The sequence below is a fragment of the Petromyzon marinus genome, chromosome 25 (genome assembly GCF_048934315.1).
Source record: "Petromyzon marinus isolate PM22_M1 ecotype Great Lakes invasive population chromosome 25, UKy_Petmar_22M1.pri1.0, whole genome shotgun sequence".
Taxonomy (NCBI): Eukaryota; Metazoa; Chordata; class Hyperoartia; order Petromyzontiformes; family Petromyzontidae; genus Petromyzon; species Petromyzon marinus.
In genome coordinates, this window is record NC_133691.1 from 2,846,468 (window position 1) to 2,865,065 (window position 18,598).

Genomic DNA, 18,598 nt, shown 5'->3' on the forward strand with positions numbered 1-18,598 from the left:
TCTCTGCACAGCGTGCTTGACACGCGGTCGCATTTAGACGTGAACACACATTTAGACGTGAACACACATTCAGACGTGAACACACATTCAGACGTGAACACACATTCAGACGTGAACACACATTTAGACGTGAACACACAATTAGACGTGAACACACAATTAGACGTGAACACACATTCAGACGTGAACACACATTCAGACGTGAACACACATTCAGACGTGAACACACATTCAGACGTGAACACACATCCAAACGGTATCGTCGCGTAGAGGGGTGTCCATGGGGTGGGAGGCCCGGGACAAATTCCACCGTGTGCTGCCCAAACCCCCCGCCTTGACGCCTTCAAACTAAAACGGAAGTCTTACATCAGACGCCGTGACGTCGAAGTCACGGGGGGGGGGGGGGGGACCCCCCAAAGCGCGGGGCCTGGGGCGGTCGCCCCGGTTGGCCGTTACCCCTCGGGGGACGGCTCCGGTCACGCACGAGCGATTGCAAGCGCGTCGTAACATCGCCGAGCGAGCGAATCGGCCGTGCCCCCCCACATCCTTTCGACCCCGGCGTGTTGGCCGACAACGAAGAGGCCCACGACGCAGAGTCGCAGAGTCGTCGGCCGACGCGCAAAACGTCGCGTCAACCCGGCAGGGATCCACGCTCCAGCGCAGCAACAGTTGCCGAGGAACGACACCCGGTTACACCACGACACTCGTTCACATACTGTACCGTCCGCGGTCTTCTTCGTCGTTGTTTGGTTTAATTTGTCTTTTTTTCCTGCTCTATTTTTGTCCCCAAGTGTAGTCTGAGACCGCATTGCGTAAACATATAATGTACACCCCTTTGTCAATACACCCTGCTGAATAAAGGTCTCCCAAAGCCGCGCGAGTTGTAAAGGTTGTTGGATGACCGAGATCCCCCATGTAGCCATGCAAAGCCCGATGGGGCAAGTGCTGTTTGCGAGCATCTATTAGGTTAGCACTCCCAGCTGCCTTTGTCTCCCCCCCCCCCCCCCCCATGGCCGATATTTACACAACACCCCAGGTGTTTATTTACTGCTGTGAGAAAAGTAAGGGGTTTTACAGGACCGGTGTCGGGTGAACGGGTTTAGCCGTGGGCCAGGATTCGAACTCGGGTGGGCCGGGTTCACGGTGGCGAGGTGAGATGACCACAGCGCCACCGCTCCCCCGCGCAGCCAACATAACGCGTGGACAGCATCGCTCCACAATCGGCAGTAAGTGGGGAGCGGCGTTGACGCTGCAAGGGGATGGGGCGAGCAGTGAGGGCTCTGCACTGCTGAAGTTGGTAGTGGAATAAAACAAAATATAAACGGCGAGTGAGCGAACGAGAGAGAGCGAGCAAACAAGAGCCAGCAGAGAGAGAGAGAGAATAGAAAAGCCTCCACCGAATGTCCCCCACCCCCCTCCTCCCCTCTCGCTTGCTCGGCTAAAACCGGCGGAGCAGCTTCTATTTATAGCCCAGGGAGGAAGCCGCACATTCCAGCTTTTTCACCGCACACTGTGTACACTCCCAGCTGTGGGCGAGACGGGGCCTGCCGAGGGTGCACGCGCGCATCACCGATCGGTGAGACGCCGCAGCACGGGCGGCACCGCACCGCATGGCACCGCACGGGCACCGCATGGCAATGCAATGCACCGCATGGCACGGCACGGCACCACACGCAGACACAACGGGGATCAACTCTAACCCCGGGTGGCACGCAAGCGCACTTCGCCGGTCTAACGATGACAACGCGCAAGGGGTAGCGGACGAATGCGCGAGCGAGCGGGCGGGCGTTCTCAAAAGTCGACCCTCCTCTGAACTTGGGGGTCACCGAGATCGTAGCGCGCTTTCTACTACCGATCTTCACCACCACCACCGCCGTCGGGAGCAATGATCTATCCGCTGATAGATGAAGGCCTCCACAAATCGTCGCTGTCCGGCGCGGTGGAGTCCTGTGCTATGATCGAGCGCATTTCATCACCGTCACGGTCGGTCACGGTCTATCCGCTGCTAGACGAAGGCTAGCACCGCAACACGACGTCGTCTCTCCCCAATCCCGATGGTGCATCAACGATCCGCCTTACTCCCACCACGCTGTGGGCCCTGGTCGCCGCTCACCAATGCGGCGGTTGTCTTTACTTTGGGGGGGGGGGTGCGTGTGCCGTCGCTACTTTTGGCTGGCATTCCGCGTAACCAGTGACCAGTCCCTCTCGCCCACCGGCCACCGCGGTGCCGTCTCGCGCTCGCTCTCTCTCTCTCTTGTCCGAGCGCAAATCTGATCTTCTGACCGCGCGAAATTCGACGTGGCTCTCCGATTCGCGTTTGTTCCCGGCTTCGGCGTGCGCGAAAGCAATTTTACAATCGGTTCTATTTCGATAATAGAGGTTTTTTGGGGTTTAGATCGCGTCAATATAAATGTGCCGTTAAACCCGTCACCACCCGACACAGCCAATTCGTGAGGTTTGTCACGTCAACAAAACATGCCAATTCGTTACTAGTTCAGAGTAGACCCGCAGCATTTACTCTCCAACACACCGGGTGTGCTGTACTCGTAAGAAGAAACGAATTGGCATGTTTTGTTTACGTGACAAACCTTCCTAATTGGCTGTGTCGGGTGGTTTAACTTCATTTATATTTAAGCCATCTAACCCAAAAGCCTCTATTATGAATATTGGTGGCTAAAGCCTGCTACGTGTTAAATGCTTCTATTTCGATCATCAAAGAGCATTTTGGAATTAAAATGACGCTAATCCACAAACTCACAACCGGTTAATCCTGTGTGCAAATGTACTTAATCAAGATGGTTTAAAGCTGAAAGAATGTTTTTCTTTGTTTCATGTACCAGGGTTTGAGTGAACCACAATATGAGCAGCTATTTTATACACACACACACAGTTCTACCACTGTACAGCAAGAGCAGGTCAATACACACCCCTCACCCTTCATGAGCTGTGCTGCTGGAAACGTATCCAATTGTTCTGGTGAACGTTGCTCAATGCAGGGAATCTACGGGCTCAATCATCTTCCACAGCAGTGGTTCTGAACCTTTACTGCGGCCTTGCGCACCCTCCCCCCCCCTTTTGGTTGTTCAATCTTAATAAATACGCAGGGTTTGGTGAAACAAAGGGAGTTGTAACTTACGTGCCCCGTGCTTAATTTGTGTTTCGATTATTTAACCTTCTATAAAAAAATATCTGTCCGTGTCTCGCACCCCTGGTTAAGAAGAACCACTGTTCTACAGCCTCAATTAGTGCCGATTGTTGCTGGCACGTTTGTCGTTTCAAGGGACTGTGTTCAGCGACTGTGTTCTTAAACAACAAATAAAACCTCATCCTTACATGAAGCGTTCTTGATTTGGGTTAATATTCCTTCAGCGTGACGTCATCTGCTGGAGCCGACTTTCATCGTCTTGTTATTAGCGGGATGGAATAGAGTGGCGAGACCCGACGCTCGAATGTTTAATTTGTTAAATTTGTTCGCAGGGCCCAAATTTAAGGAAGATAGAAAAAAAACTCTCAAGGGGTTTGGCCGCGAGCCAGAAAATGTGAAATCAACTCCCGATCCATCTCGCCTTGCAGGCCCAAAAATAGCCGCATGATTTTAACAAAATGTTTACACAAGAATTCCCTAATTATAGGGGGGGGGGCGGGGTGCTGGCAGCTCGGGAAAAACAGTAGAGCGGACACACGGCGGAGCGGACACGCGCCGGAGGAGGCACACGGCGGAGGGGGCACACGGCGGAGGGGGCACACGGCGGAGGGGGCACACGGCGGAGGGGGCACACGGCGGAGGGGGCACACGGCGGAGGGGGGCACACGGCGGAGGGGGCACACGGCTGAGGGGGGCACATGGCGGAGGGGGCACACGGCTGAGGGGGGCACATGGCGGAGGGGGCACACGGCGGAGGGGGCACACGGCGGAGCGGACACACGGCAGAGGGGGCACACGGCGGAGCGGACACACGGCGGAGGGGGACACACGGCGGAGGGGGGCACACGGCGGAGGGGGACACACGGCGGAGGGGGACACACGGCGGAGGGGGACACACGGCGGAGCGGACACACGGCGGAGGGGGACAACACATGGCGAACTCGCATTCGTTTTTCTCCCCGGCCCACACGTTCCTTCATTCCGTTTCTCGGCGTGATTGCGGCACGTGTGCCCGATTCCACCGTGGTTCTTCGGGCAAACTTTTCGTTTTTCGATCCGCCCATCCACGTCGGTGTCCTCTGCTCGTGATCGATACGTCCACGGGAAGGTCACGCGCACCGACTGAAAACGTTCTCCTTCGGCACAATCGGTCAGCTAACTTTCGAACGCCAAGTTACGGGTGAGGGTGCAACCCCGTTGAAGCAAAACGGCTCAACTTGTAGCGAGACACATGAAGAACGTAACCCGGGTGATGACCGATGCAAACTTGACGCTCGCTTCATGACAAAAGTAGGCATAAAGTTGGATTCAAGGGAGCGATTATGGCACAATGATCACATCGCTGTGATGTCACTTGTACGATGATGATAAATGCTCTTAAAAGTTGCTCTTTCGGGACACCTTTGGCGATGATGGTGGCGGGTATCACAGTTCTCCGCATAAGCCGACTTTACTGGATGTTTCACTCATAAATTTAGGGACTACATTGAAATGTTCCGCGCAGTAGTAATAATACACACAACAAATGTTGCCGCGCGGCGCGAGTTTGGAATTGCAGAAGACACAACTGGACGCGTGTACAAGCAGCGAAGGAGCGGGTCATGTGACCCTCAGGGGTCGGAATGGGGGCGGGGGGGAGGTTAAATCGCGTGTACCGCTAAACTACCGAGCGTCGTTTTTAATGCCCCTTGCGATTAAAACATTTCCAAACGTTTAAGGTTGAGAAACTTTCTCGAGCAAGCTCCTTCCAGCCGCGTAGCTGTTGCTGTCTTTGCTCTTCGTTGAGAGACCACGGGGTTTTTTTGTTCCATCGTAGGTCACTTCAAAGCTAGGCCACGGTTAAAATGTAAGGCTCTAGTTGAATGTAAACCCCCCCCCACCCCATGAGATCGCTGTAAGGAGACTGTGCAATGTATTTATGGAAAAATCACTCAGGACTTCAAAGCAAGCATTGTTTGATTTTTACACCCTGAAAATACCTCGTACAGCAGTCACATGGTGTCAAAGCTTGAGGTTACATTACGCAAATACCCAAAAGCGTATCTGGTCTACTTTAAGTCATTCATGCTCATGTTCAGGCACATTCATTTTCAGGCACATTCGAATTGAGACACATTCATGTTCAGACATTCGAATTGAGACACATTCATGTTCAGACATTCGTATTGAGACACATTCATGTTCAGCCATTCGTATCAAGACACATACGTATTGAGACACATGCATGTAGAGACATTCATGTTCAGACACATTCATGTTCAGACATTCGTAATGAGACACATTCATGTTCAGACACATTTGAATTGAGACATATTCATGTTCAGACACATTCATGTTTGTTCTCCCCTATCAGCAAAGCTTTCAAAAATCCCATGTCAGGCAGCGCAGGAACATACCTACAAGATGAAAGTTACTCGTTTCCTTGGATAGCAAATTCCCTTAACCAGAAAAAGCCTCAGCCAGTCTGTTTTTCATGGGGGGGGAGGGGGGCTGGAGATGTCTGGCCACGACATTCTGTCTCTGGTGCAGGCCAATCAGTTTCCAAGACAATGCGTGTAACATCAGAGCATGTTTGTTTGCATGTTTTGCCACAAGTACGGCGTGTGGTCAATGCAGACTTGATACCTCGCGAAAAAGGTTTCAATTTGGCGTTCGAACATCTTAACACCTCTCGTTTTATTGCCAGAAAGGGTAAAACTTATTCTTATTTTTTCATCATTTTGATACTCCCAAAAAGGTCCCGTAGATATTAAATTCTACGCATAGCGAGAGTTTGGCTTCATGTGGCGGTGGGGCAGGAGACTGGGAGAGAAAATCCACCATGCATACGAGAGAGGGAGACACTCGGGACTTGCCAACTCCTAGCCCACAACCTCGCTGTCCCCCCCCCCAGCATCTCTCCCCACCCACCCACACGCCTACAACAGCTGGCAAGCCCTAACGGTTACCCATGCGAACCCTCATCACCGGGCTCGCCACTTGCTTAGCTTTCCGAGATCTGTCGAGGCCGGGCACATTTAAGGACGATTCGAGCTCAGGACACTCCAACCAATCGACTGCAACCTGGAGAATAATGCATGGGATGTGTGGAGAAACCACTCATATATATTAAACTAAAGATTTGTTTTATTTTACCATGTAAGGCCCACTAAGCTATACGGGGCTTTTTTAGAAGCGACCTGGCTATCAGAATTGATAGCTCAACAAAGTGGCGTATCAGGTGGAAGTTTATAGCAGCCAAATACTTGTCTAAAACGCGATTCTAAATGTGGAGGGAAAAACCGGAGGACCCAGAGAAAAATCCCAGCGACCAAGGCGAGAGAGACACGCAAACGCCAAATATACAGCAGGCGTCAGTGTCGGGATCGAACTCGCGAACTCCTGCATACCAGGCGGGGTAATTAACATCTCACCACCGTGGCGCCATATATATAAAGACAGAGCCACTTAAATTCCACACGTAGCCGACAGCTTGTCAGAAGACCTTTTTCTGTACCGTCTCCTCCAAGGTGGCTGCCTTTGCGGAGGTGTGTATCATGCGCGCACGGTAGGCTCCCGTGTCCGTGTGATCCACCAACCCCCACACTCCAGATTGCTCAATCGCAAATCAAACATGAGCTCCAATTAATCACGATTAATTGGAGCCGAGGGGCTGTGGGATGAACAACGTTTTGACATCCTATTTCTCCTCGGTGTGACAAGGTGGAGTGGGCCCGGTGCCCTGGTTAGTACAATGCATGCTTGCCCCAACGGTTTACGTATCGCTATCTGGGGGATCTTTATCTATGCGTTTGTGCGTGCACAGCATCTGCTGCGCGCGTGAGTTTACAGGCGAACGGGCGCGGTCCTGGCCACCCGCCGCATCGTGTGCCGTGCCGGCCGGCGCGGGTGTTAGCTAACAGCCGCTTGCCCCGTAAGACTGTGAAGGTTGTACGGGGGTGGGGGGGCCTTTGTCGTCTTTTGGTGTCCACCGTGCATGGGGGGGTGGGGGGGGGAGACAGCACCGCGTGCGCACGCCGCGTGTGTCCATCGTAAACCGCCTCCTTGTTTGCACCCAAGCACAGCTGTGGCTCGCCCGGCGATGCGACGGTTGTCATCGAATTTTTTGACAATCGCAAACACACAAACACACAAACACGCGCACGCGCGAGCGTTAATGCATCCGCCAGTCTGGCGCGGTTTTACGAGCCGGAGCTATTCTCGTAAGGAATGTTTATATATATTTTCTGAAATATGTATATACACACGCGGGCGCTGCGAGTGAAAAACTGCTCACGCCGACGCTACCTCGGCTGTCCAAGAACGCGAGAGCTGGAATTAGTTTTCAAGCCCAACCATGGTCCGATCCAGAGCGGCGTAAAACAACCACGGCGAGGTGGGGTTCACACGCAGCCGCCTCGGGTCGTTAATCTCGGGGGGGCGGAAGGAGGGGGCGGTGCGTGGGGAGGAGGCTGTGGCGTTATGGAAAAATGAGACGCACAAAAGATTATCCAAGACTCGATCATCGCTTGAGCCACACAGAGTAAAGTCTGACGATGAAGAGCGAGTGGCGACCCCCCCCCCCACCCCCCCCCCCCCCGTGCGTCTTTGCGTCCGGTGGAATGGAACGTGCCCGCCGATCGGTTCGACCGTTACCAAACTCGAACTGGATTCAGTTATTGATTCAATGACGTTCGGAATCGATCATCGACGAACAAACGCTGCGACCGACGCACCATCCACTCTGTGGGAATTTAACGATCCGTCTCCGTACCCCACGCGCCCCCCCCCTCCCCCTTCCCTGCGAGTAGATGGATTGTCGCAAAGCATCGGCAACTCACAAAGTCAGAGCGATTTACTCCTAAGATCGCGCATCTCCCGATTTAGAGGCCGAAACAAGCGCCGGATATTCCACTTTCCTCTCCGTACAATAGCCACTGTTGACTTCGCCACAAAACGGGTACTCGTTTTACTGACCGCGGAGGGATCATGGACCTAGTCAAACTCCGAAGAATAATTTTATTTACAATCTTCAGATTGCGAGCCGCTCACTCGACTACCGAGCCACCTATCAACGGAGCCACCCCACACTCCTCCCCGTCATGCCATCTCCATCTCTCACAGATCCTGCGCGACGACGATATCCAGCGAGAGCTTGCGGCGCGCACAAGACAATGCTCATCGCTCAGTCTGTCGAGGTGGACGTCCGGACAAGGTTGTACCGCACGAGCCAGCTAACGTCCTCGCTCGACTCAAGACACTAGCACGAACCGCGCGGTACGTCCCGCACGAGCCAGCTAACGGCCTCGCGTGACTCGAGAGACGCTGGCACGGACCGCACCACGTTGGCGTAGCGGCGTTTCACTCAACGCGGACAGATGCAATAAAAAGTTACGTCCTGTTTACGGGAACGTCCAACGCTCGCAGGTGAGGAATTCTTATTTCCAAATTAATCACTGCGATATAATAACATCGAAAAAAAATCTCCAACAAACTTTGGCGAACGTTTCACGAATGCCGTTGCGGCGGCTTAACCCCTTGGGAGGCGTGGCGTCGCGAGGCGAGGCGTTGCGAGTCTTTGCACTTTCTTTGTGGAACAAAGACGCTGATCTTTAGCCGATCCTACACACTCCTCCAGGCTGGTTATAGAATGTCGCTTTGACTTTCAGGCATGTGCCAAACCGCTGCTGGATGTAGGCATCCCTCATTCAGTGTCAATCAAGGGTAATTGTTTGACCACGCTGCACCATGCTGGTCAGGGCGTGTGAGTAGTACCTGGTGCTGTGTGTAAGTAAAACATCGCCACTGGGCAGACAAAGGTGGTCAGGCGTGGTGCTGGCCACCCACCCTGTCGTGTGCCATGCCGGCCTTCATAGATGCCACTTGCCAACAGCACTTGCCCCAACCGTCTGTTCCGTATGTATGTAGGTTGAACTTCTTTCGCCACATATGTAGCCAACCGTGCTTATCGGAAGTGCGGCTATAAGGGGGATCTGTCTTTGAAGACCGTGTTGACCACCCACCTCCTCATGTACCGTGCCGGCCTTCATAGATGCTCACTAACAGCACTTGCCCCAACAATGCAAGAATTGATGCACATTAAATATTTTACAGTACCGTAGAATATAATTCCATTTTTACATTCAGTGTGTGTGTACACACGTGCCCTCTCAAAACAGTGTGTGTGTACACACGTGCCCTCTCAAAACTTAAACACATGTAAAGGGAGCGAGGCACGCGGATGCTAAATGCGGCACACATTTGCGTAAGTGGAATGCGGTCACGATGAATTTTTTTTTAATTCACCCTTTAAAACAACATTCCTGCGAGATCAAGGGACGTCCCTTGCGGATGGGGCAAGCCCAGATGACCCCACGACTTCACATGTGGAAGCCCGTCTCGGACACATCATGTCTCTCCTTTTCAAAGGAGGGGTTTTGGTGGAGGGGGTGGGTTGGGTTGGGGGTAGGGTGGGGGTCGCATTTTTATTTATTAATTTCGTTCATCAAGTGGGCATTCGCGACCAATATTGTCCACAATCAAGGGTTTCTTTGGGTTAGATGGCGTAAATATGATTGTGTCGTTAGACCCGCCACCACCCGACGCGGCTAATTAGCAAGGTTTGTCACGTAAATGAAACGTGCCACTAAAACCACAACATTTACAACTGGTAGAGCAAACCCACAATTGGTTACTGCTTCACCGGTATGGTGAAGCAGTAAACCAATTGGCACGTTTTGTTGGCCGCGTCGTCGTCGACAACGGCAGCTGCGCCGGGCGGCCCAAGCGGACGGACCGCGAGGCCGCGGCGGCGCGGACCGTCATCCCCGTCCATCGCCCACGACGGAGGAGGAGGAGGAAGAGGAGGAGGAGACGCCACCCGGAGGGTTCGGGAAGAGGGTGTCTCCCCCCCACCACCACATTCTCTCGTTTTCTTGCTTTGTTATTTTCCCCCGATCCGTGCTCGCGACGCTGCGTTACGAGACCTGGGACGCAGAGGCCACCGCTACCCCCCCCCCCCCCACCCCCCTTCGTGTTTGGGTTGCGGCCCGCTGAATCAGGTGTCACAGAGATACCCCTGAGATAACTTTCAATGTCCTCTTGCTCCAACACAGTGGCGGGCAAGCACCTCTCACACACACGAGAGTACATTTTCGTCGTATGACACTCACACCGATGCTGTAATAATCGAGCTGCAATTTTGCCAAATTAAGCGCAGAACAACAAGTTTATTGCGATGGTTTTATATTCCTTGGCGACTGACCGACTCGAGTGCCAAGACCAGCAGCTCACTAGACATTGCCAACCTGGTTCGATGACAGTCGGCTGCCTGGATTCAAACCCAGGCTCTCAGCGGCCCCAGTTCAGCGCTCTATGACCTCGGAACCACCTGGCATTTAATTTCTTAAATCGTTTCTGAACCGGTGACGGGGATTTTTGCAATAGCTGAAGAATTTTTTTGTATTTTTAAACCCAACATTGTGATCCCCGTCGATCGTTACGCCCGACAGCAATTATTGCTTCAGTTAAATAAAAATGCGCCTTACCTCACCGGGTGAGAGCCGGGGGTTATTTGAGACATGTCCCGGCATAAAATATGCATGGCTCGGGGGAGCTGCCGCTCCCACTGATCACACGAGGCGATGGCGAAGGGCCTCCCTCGCATTAAAGCCACGCGGCGCAGGCGGCGTTTAGTCATCAGTCAATAAGGCGAGAACCGGGAGCTGGAGGGCAAAAGGAACATCGTGGGACGGAGCACCGGCCACGGAACGGCGTCGGTTCAACCTCGGACAAACTTCAGAAGCAGCCGCGAAGCAGTGAATGGATTGCAATTTGCTCATTAAAAAATATATATTTACCTAAAAAATATACGTGTATTTTAAAATCCCCCCCCCCCCCCAATAGAGTTTCATTTACATGATTTATTAACGCAGGAAAAACACAAGCGCGTGTTATTTTACATTTTTAAGCAGAAAAAAAAGCATCCACTGTAAACGCGGTGACCGTTCGCCCCAAATAACGCAGCAGCAGCGACGGCGGAAGGGAACTGGAATATTCCCATCGCTGTCTCGCGTACGAGCGGGCGAAAATATCTCCGCGGCATCGTCGAGAAAAAAGATGAGGCCAGCAAACGTGAACATTTGAATGTGTTTCAAGGGCAGCCAATCCACGTCGTGCCACCTGCTCCCAAGTCGGCTGGATGTGCCGGAGACAACCAACGGCCCCGTCCCGGCACGAGGAGCCGGACCAACCGGACCGTCGACATCGTCCCGATTCTGACCAATGGCACGACGCCCGCGTTCAACTCCGGAAGTGGCTAATCCACTGCCGATTGGGCCGGCCGGCTGCCGAGATGGAAAGCCGCTGCAATGGGTTAATCTGGATTGGAGAGAAAGTCTGACAGAGTGGATGACGGGCAAGGATGAGGTGGGCCGTTGAAATGTCAGCTCCAGTCTACCCGATTTAGGCCAAGTATCACGATTTTATTTACTAAAGTATTTAGAAACTTCCTGGCAACTTTTAATGGCTTTTTCCAATGAACAAAAATCACTGCTTTTTAAATCTTTGGTGAACATGTTCATGAGAAAATTGTAATCATGACAATGGTCAAGAATGATAATGATCCGCATAAGCCATTTTACATTTTACCGACAAAGCCCTCTCTATAAAAATGTGTGTCATTTATGAGGATTTCATCTTTTTTCCATCATTATCAGGCGTTGGGTTTCATTGTCGGAGCTTTCCAGCCTTCACCGTTTCTTGTGATCCTCTTTCCCTGCTCCCATCTCACCAGCCAGTAGTTTCAGGTCCTCCCTGACAGAGGCGCCACAGTGGCGAGATGTTAACTACCTCGCCTGGTGTACAAGAGTCAATGGGTTCGAACTTGACCATGATGGCCTGTATGTGTGGAGTTTGCGTGTTCTCCCCGTGGTCATGTGGATTTTTTCCCCAGGTCCTCCGATTATTCCCTCCACATTTATAAATCAACACGCTTCTAGATTATACTGCCTGCTATAAATTTCCACATGATAGGTTGTTTCGCTGAGCGATCATTTGTGGACAGGTAGCTTCTGAAAAAGAGCTATATAGCTCAGCGTGCCTTGCCTGGTAGAATAGAAATAGTTTAGTTTAAATAGTGTAATAGTTGACGACCATCTCCCCCACTCTGGTCTCACGCCTACCCTTTTGCCCACACCATCTAGATTCTGCTTCTTTTATCTTACTCAGCAGAGGTCATTTGTTGCCTCTTCTACTGCCTTCTGACTTGTGAGACGTTACAGGAGACTGTTGTTTTATTATTACGATACCGGCATTAATTTGTTTCCTTATTTATCAATACTCTTATCCTGTTCTTTATAACATTAAAATTTGACAAATATGGCAGTCGCGCCTGATGATGCTGGTTGTAATTACTGGTGAAACGTCGTACTCGAATTGTAAATGTCGTGGGTTTACTCTCCAACACACCGGTGTGCTGTACGAGTAACAAATTGGCATGTTCTGTTTACATGACAAACCTTATTAATTGGCTCTGTCGTGTGGTGGCGGGTTTAACGACACATTTATATTGACGCGATCAACCCAAAAAAACCTCTATCATGGATAATATTGATCACGAACGCCTGTGTTACAGTGAGAGTTTACTGCCCCAGAACTGTCAAAACCCACGACAACACTGAACTCAGGAGCATTAACACCCTGACCAGCGTAGTGAAGAAAGGTCAAACAACCCCCACAGACCGACACGGCTTAGGAGGGCGTTTGACAAAGGGCTGTAAATAACAAGTATTATTATTAATAACAAACTATTAATACATGGAAGGGTCGGGCCCGTGGGAAGCGGAAGTGTGATCTCTCTCGTGATGCACCGTGGCTGCCACAGCAGCAGCAGCACAGTCACACAAACCCAGTTCACAACCCAAGCGGGGAGGACGGCGTGCTGTGTACGGCCACAAAGCAGAGAGTAAACACAGTGAGGACTCTGCAAGACACCCGATTTAATTCGCTGCTCCGATTCAGCACGATTGGCTACGTACGGCGCGATAGAAGTTCAACATGCGACGTCGCTATCCTCGCTCTTTGTGGCTAAGGCCGTGCGTTGGCGGCTGCGCTGCACTTGCCCTGTGATACGGCACTCGCTATTAACCCCGTCCCGTTGCGATGATGTACTTACGTACATGTGTACGTCATCAGTTTTTCTTCAGATCCCGTTCTGGTTACCGAACAGCGCACGTCATCGAAACAGAATCGGAAGTAAAAGGCCAAGTGCGGGAGGGCGTGCGGCACAGTTTTTGGCACCAGCTATCACAGAGCGCGGTCGCGTCGCTACGGTTCTCTGCGGTGAGCATAACGTCTTTAAAAGCAGCATCGCTAAAACGCTGAACCGCTCGCGCGTTCCGAGATTCAGCGGTGAATGGGACACCCACATCCAGCAACGTGCAGACGTCCCGGAACGGGAAAGCGTTAATCGGCTGAAAACTTCGTAAATTAAAAAAAAAAACCAATGCAGGGAGGGGACCCTCCTGAAACAACAGTCCTACGTCTTTCCTGGACAACCACAAAACGACTCCACACGCGGCCGTTTACAACAACAAAAAAACCCTACGGGCACAGCCTTCGTCCAATCACTTGCCCTGCTCACCGACCGATCTCAAGAAGGCCTGCTCACCGGCCGCACGAGAAACCCAGAGAAGCAGCTCGGTCCGTTCCATCCTGAACCCCATCCTGACCCACCAGCCGCCCCCCCCCCCCACACCTCGATCCTCAAGCCCCTTTGTTGGCCCTTGGCCAGGTCTCATCACTTGAACTGCCGTAGCTTCTAACACCGATCGCACCCTCACCCCGCGCCCGACTTCCCAAACTACAATTTCTCACATCCGCCCTCCAAGCGGCGACGGTGCGATATGATTTTTCGAGACCTCGTGCAAAACGACTGGGTGGAGGGAGTGATAGGGGGTGGGTGGGAGCACTGGAGAGAGGGCATGGAAAAAAAGGGGTTGGGTTCGGCGGGTGGGTGCGTTTGAACGCGGGGCCAACGCGAGTGAGTGTGTGTGCGCGCGCGCGCACGCCAGCACTTGTCCACGATGCTCCGGGGATACTTCTGCCACGACGTTCCCCCGTCTTGGGAACTCGCCCCGTCCAAAGTCTTTATCGGGAGGAATCCAGGTGCAGTCGAATCTTATAAGTCGAGTAAAATAAAACCATCGGTTTGTGGACGAGCTTATCCTTGAGCTGGACTGATCAACCGTCAGTTTTCATCGCAAACGCGGCCTGAGATGCGCTGCACGGAGCGCGCTATGGAAAAGCAAAACGCAAACATTTCCCTGCACCTCCTTGAAAAGTACTACTCCTCTTGCGGTACCATAGGACGGTATCGCAGGTTTCCGCGGAGTAGGGGACACACCACAACCTTCCTGCGTCGCCCGCAAGCGCCGAGACAGCTGAGGCAGCAGGCGCACCCCGGGACAAGGATCTCAGCTTTCGTCTTCGCGAAGCGTCTCTCGCACGGACGGGGGACAAACGACGCGACGGAAAAATACGCCGCGGCGGCGCAGGCCGAGGTTAGCACGGTGGACCGCGCGCAATATCACCGCCAACTCGGCTAACCTCAATCGTTTCACCACAGTAACGCAATCTCAAATTCCTACCCAGCTATTCCTATAGGGGCGGAGTGGTGGTGCGGTGGTGTGCGAGCACGCGCGTGGCACTGTAATATGACGCACGCGTCCCAACCGGGGCGGCGTTACATCGGTGGCGAGTGATATCTGAAACTAGTCCGGGATCCCCCCCGCCTACCCCATCACCAACCTGTGGTGACAGAGGGTGGTGAAAAATGGTCACACAGCCCCCACACAACCGAAGCGGGCTTAACTGTCGTTATTCGTCTTTCTTGCTCAGTCGACGTGCAGTAAACCACAAAGAGCGACTCGTACATGATACCACCACCATTATCACATACGTGGCATGTATGGCCTTGCAGTGGTTTGGCTCGTAAGGAAGGAGCTCATTAAGCCAGTCACGGTATGGAGAGATCAGAGAGACAACCCAGCGCTGGCTGGCAACGCTTTCAGGGAATGGAACGACCTGTTAATTCGGTACAGTAGCAGACAGTTTAACACGTAGTAGGCTTTCGCGACCAATATTATTCATAATAAAGGTTTTTGGCTTAGATCGCGTTATTTATAAATGTGTCGTAACCCTCCACCATCCGACACGGCCAAACAGTAAAAAAATGTGTCACGTTTACAAAGGACAAATACATTTTTATTTAAAGCTTTCGTGACTTCAGGGATTCATATTTTTGGTTCTTTCGGTAAAGTCACGAAGAAGGGAAACAATAAAATAATAAAAAAATCTATAAAACAATAAAATTCTATTGTTTTATAGTTTTTATTTTATTGTTTCCCTTCTACGTGACTTTACCGAAAGAACCAAGAATATAAAGGACAAATAGTTCACCACTTTAGCAGGCACGCAAGTTACGCGCATATGTACGTTGAACTTCTTATGTCAATCTCCACGGACGCGACGTTGAACTGCTACCCGGTGATTGGTTCAGGTAAACAGGCGACGGGGGTGGCAGAGGGAGTCCGCTTCAACGACGCTTGCCGAGTTACTGGGAGGTGGGGAGGGGCGAGCGGCGGTTCGTGCGCCACGCGCTGTAAACCCGCGCCGAACCCAGTTCGATTCCCGTCCGTGGCTAACACCAGTTGCATGCGATATCTAAACCGGTCCCAGGTCGCCCCCCCACCCACAGCTTCACCAACCACGGTGAAGCATGGCTGAAACAAGCCCCCCCCCCCCCCCCCCCATGACCAACACCGTCACCAGAGAGAGCCTTCATCTGGCAGTGGATGAGCAATGTGTTGGAGATGAACCATGATCCCGAGAAGTCGAGCACGGAGGGTGCGGGGTGGGTTATGGGGTGCGGAGCGTAGAGGGGAGGGGGAGCGAGATTTGTCGGGACAGAAGGAGCTTGAGTCGTGAGTGGAAGGTTCGTTAACCTTGCCTATACTTAGCACTACAATCCTGTTTTTTGTATTATTCGTTGTTGCAACGTTTTGATCCCGTGCCCCCCCCCTGACCCCCCCCACGGGATATCTGTGACAAAGAGCTTTGTCGCTCATCGGATTTCTCGTCTATTCTCTACTAAATAAATAAATTCTGATTCTGAAATCCGACTCGGGCCAGAGCTCCCGAATCCCGCGGCACGTACACAAGCCAGCAGATTGAAGCGAGGAATGGCATCGGACGACAGGCTGGGGGGGCGTCAACTCCGCCGTACGTTTGGAAATTGGGAAACCGTAACCTCGGGCGGGGGTGGGGGGGGCAAAGCGGTGCGTGGCGCTATTTTAACTTCGCTTGAGTAATAATAATAATAAAAAAATAACCGCTCTGCCTATTACTCACCGCACTTCCCCTTCTCACGGCGTCCTCGAGCCAGCATCCACCGCTTCCACCGCCTCTCGCCACCACCCTGGTTCCCCCCAACAGTGGATCCCCCACACACCCCCCCCCATACCCAACCCCACCCTAACAAGGGGGCCCTGCTGAGGAGGAGCAGCAGACCCAGAGCGGCAGCGTCCACGACTCCAAGCCGCTTAGATCAACGATCGGATAACCGCAGCGAGCGCTCGCCACCACCCGCGACGCTGTCACGCGTTGAGACGCGATGACCAGACCCCGGGGGGGGGGGGGGGGGGGGGAGGGGGGCAACGTCACGGCCGGCGAGCGATGGGAGATGACATTGACGGGAGGCGTGTAGAGTACAGGAAAAATATATACAAACAAACGTTGCTCTCCTCTTATGATTTTTGTTGTAGTGGGGTATCTATAAAAATGCTCACGCCACTGATGCCGGAAGCATCATGAATGGAGCACTATTTACAAAATGTTTTAGGTAAAGGTGAAACCCTGCAATTGCTTGCTCATACCACTGCTGACGTGAAGGAGCCTCCACCATGAGGGTGCTCTACAGAGCCCATCGAGAGGGAATTAATATTTTCGCTCAATAATGAACAAATAACGAACGTTTTATTTCATCTTGACTTAAAGCTTTCGTGACTGCAGGGATTAATATTCTTGGGTTTTTCGGTAAAGTCACATAGATACAGTGAGGGAAAAAATTATTTGATCCCCTGCTGATTTTGTACATTTGCCCACTGACAAAGAAATGATCAGTCTATAATTTTAATGGTAGGTTTATTTGAACAGTGAGAGACAGAATAACAAGAAAATCCAGAAAAACGCATTTCAAAAATGTTATAAATTGATTTGCATTTTAATGAGGGAAATAAGTATTTGACCCCCTCTCAATCAGAAAGATTTCTGGCTCCCAGGTGTCTTTTATACAGGTAACGAGCTAAGATTAGGAGCACACTCTTAAAGGGAGTGCTCATGATCTCAGCTTGTTACCTGTATAAAAGACACCTGTCCACAGAAGCAATCAATCAATCAGATTCCAAACTCTCCACCATGGCCAAGACCAAAGAGCTCTCCAAGGTTGTCAGGGACAAGATTGTAGACCTACACAAGGCTGGAATGGGCTACAAGACCATTGCCAAGCAGCTTGGTGAGAAGGTTACAACAGTTGGTGCGATTATTTGCAAATGGAAGAAACACAAAAAAAACTGTCAATCTCCCTCGACCTGGGGCTCCATGCAAAATCACACCTCGTGGAGTTGCATGAGAACGGTGAGGAATCAGCCCAGAACTACACGGGAGGATCTTGTCAATGATCAAGGCAGCTGAGACCATAGTCACCAAGAAAACAATTGGTAACACACTACGCCGTGAAGGACTGAAATCCTGCAGCGCCCACAAGATCCCCCTTCTCAAGAAAGCACATATACATGCCCGTCTGAAGTTTGCCAATGAACATCTGAATGATTCAGAGGACAACTGGGTGAAAATGTTGTGGTCAGATGAGACCAAAATGGAGCCCTTTGGCATCAACTCAACTCGCCGTGTTTGGAGGAGGAGGAATGCTGCCTATGAGCCCAAGAACACCATCCCCACCGTCAAACATGGAGGTGGAAACATTATGCTTTGGGGGTGTTTTTCTGCTAAGGGGACAGGACAACTTCACCGCATCAAAGGGACGATGGATGGGGCCATGTGCCGTCAAATCTTGGGTGAGAACCTCCTTCCCTCAGCCAGGACATTGAAAATGGGTCGTGGATGGGTATTCCAGCATGACAATGACCCACAACACACGGCCAAGGCAACAAAGGAGTGGCTCAAGAGAAGCACATTAAGGTCCTGGAGTGGCCTCGCCAGTCTCCAGACCTTAATAACATAGAAAATCTGTGGGGGGAGCTGAAGGTTCGAGTTGCCAAACGTCAGCCTCGAAACCTTAATGACTTGGAGAAGATCTGCAAAGAGGAGTGGGACAAAATCCCTTCTGAGATGTATGCAAACCTGGTGGCCAACTACAAGAAACGTCTGACCTCTGTGATTGCCAACAAGGGTTTT

The 18,598-nt window shown here is 51.9% G+C and overlaps 1 protein-coding gene across 4 annotated transcripts in view; it reads right to left on the bottom strand.

Annotated features, from left to right (window-relative positions):
* The window catches only part of LOC116945974 (guanine nucleotide-binding protein G(s) subunit alpha-like), a 120,453-nt gene that overhangs the window by 33,598 nt on the left and 68,257 nt on the right, over nucleotides 1-18,598 (bottom strand). The window lies entirely within an intron of this gene.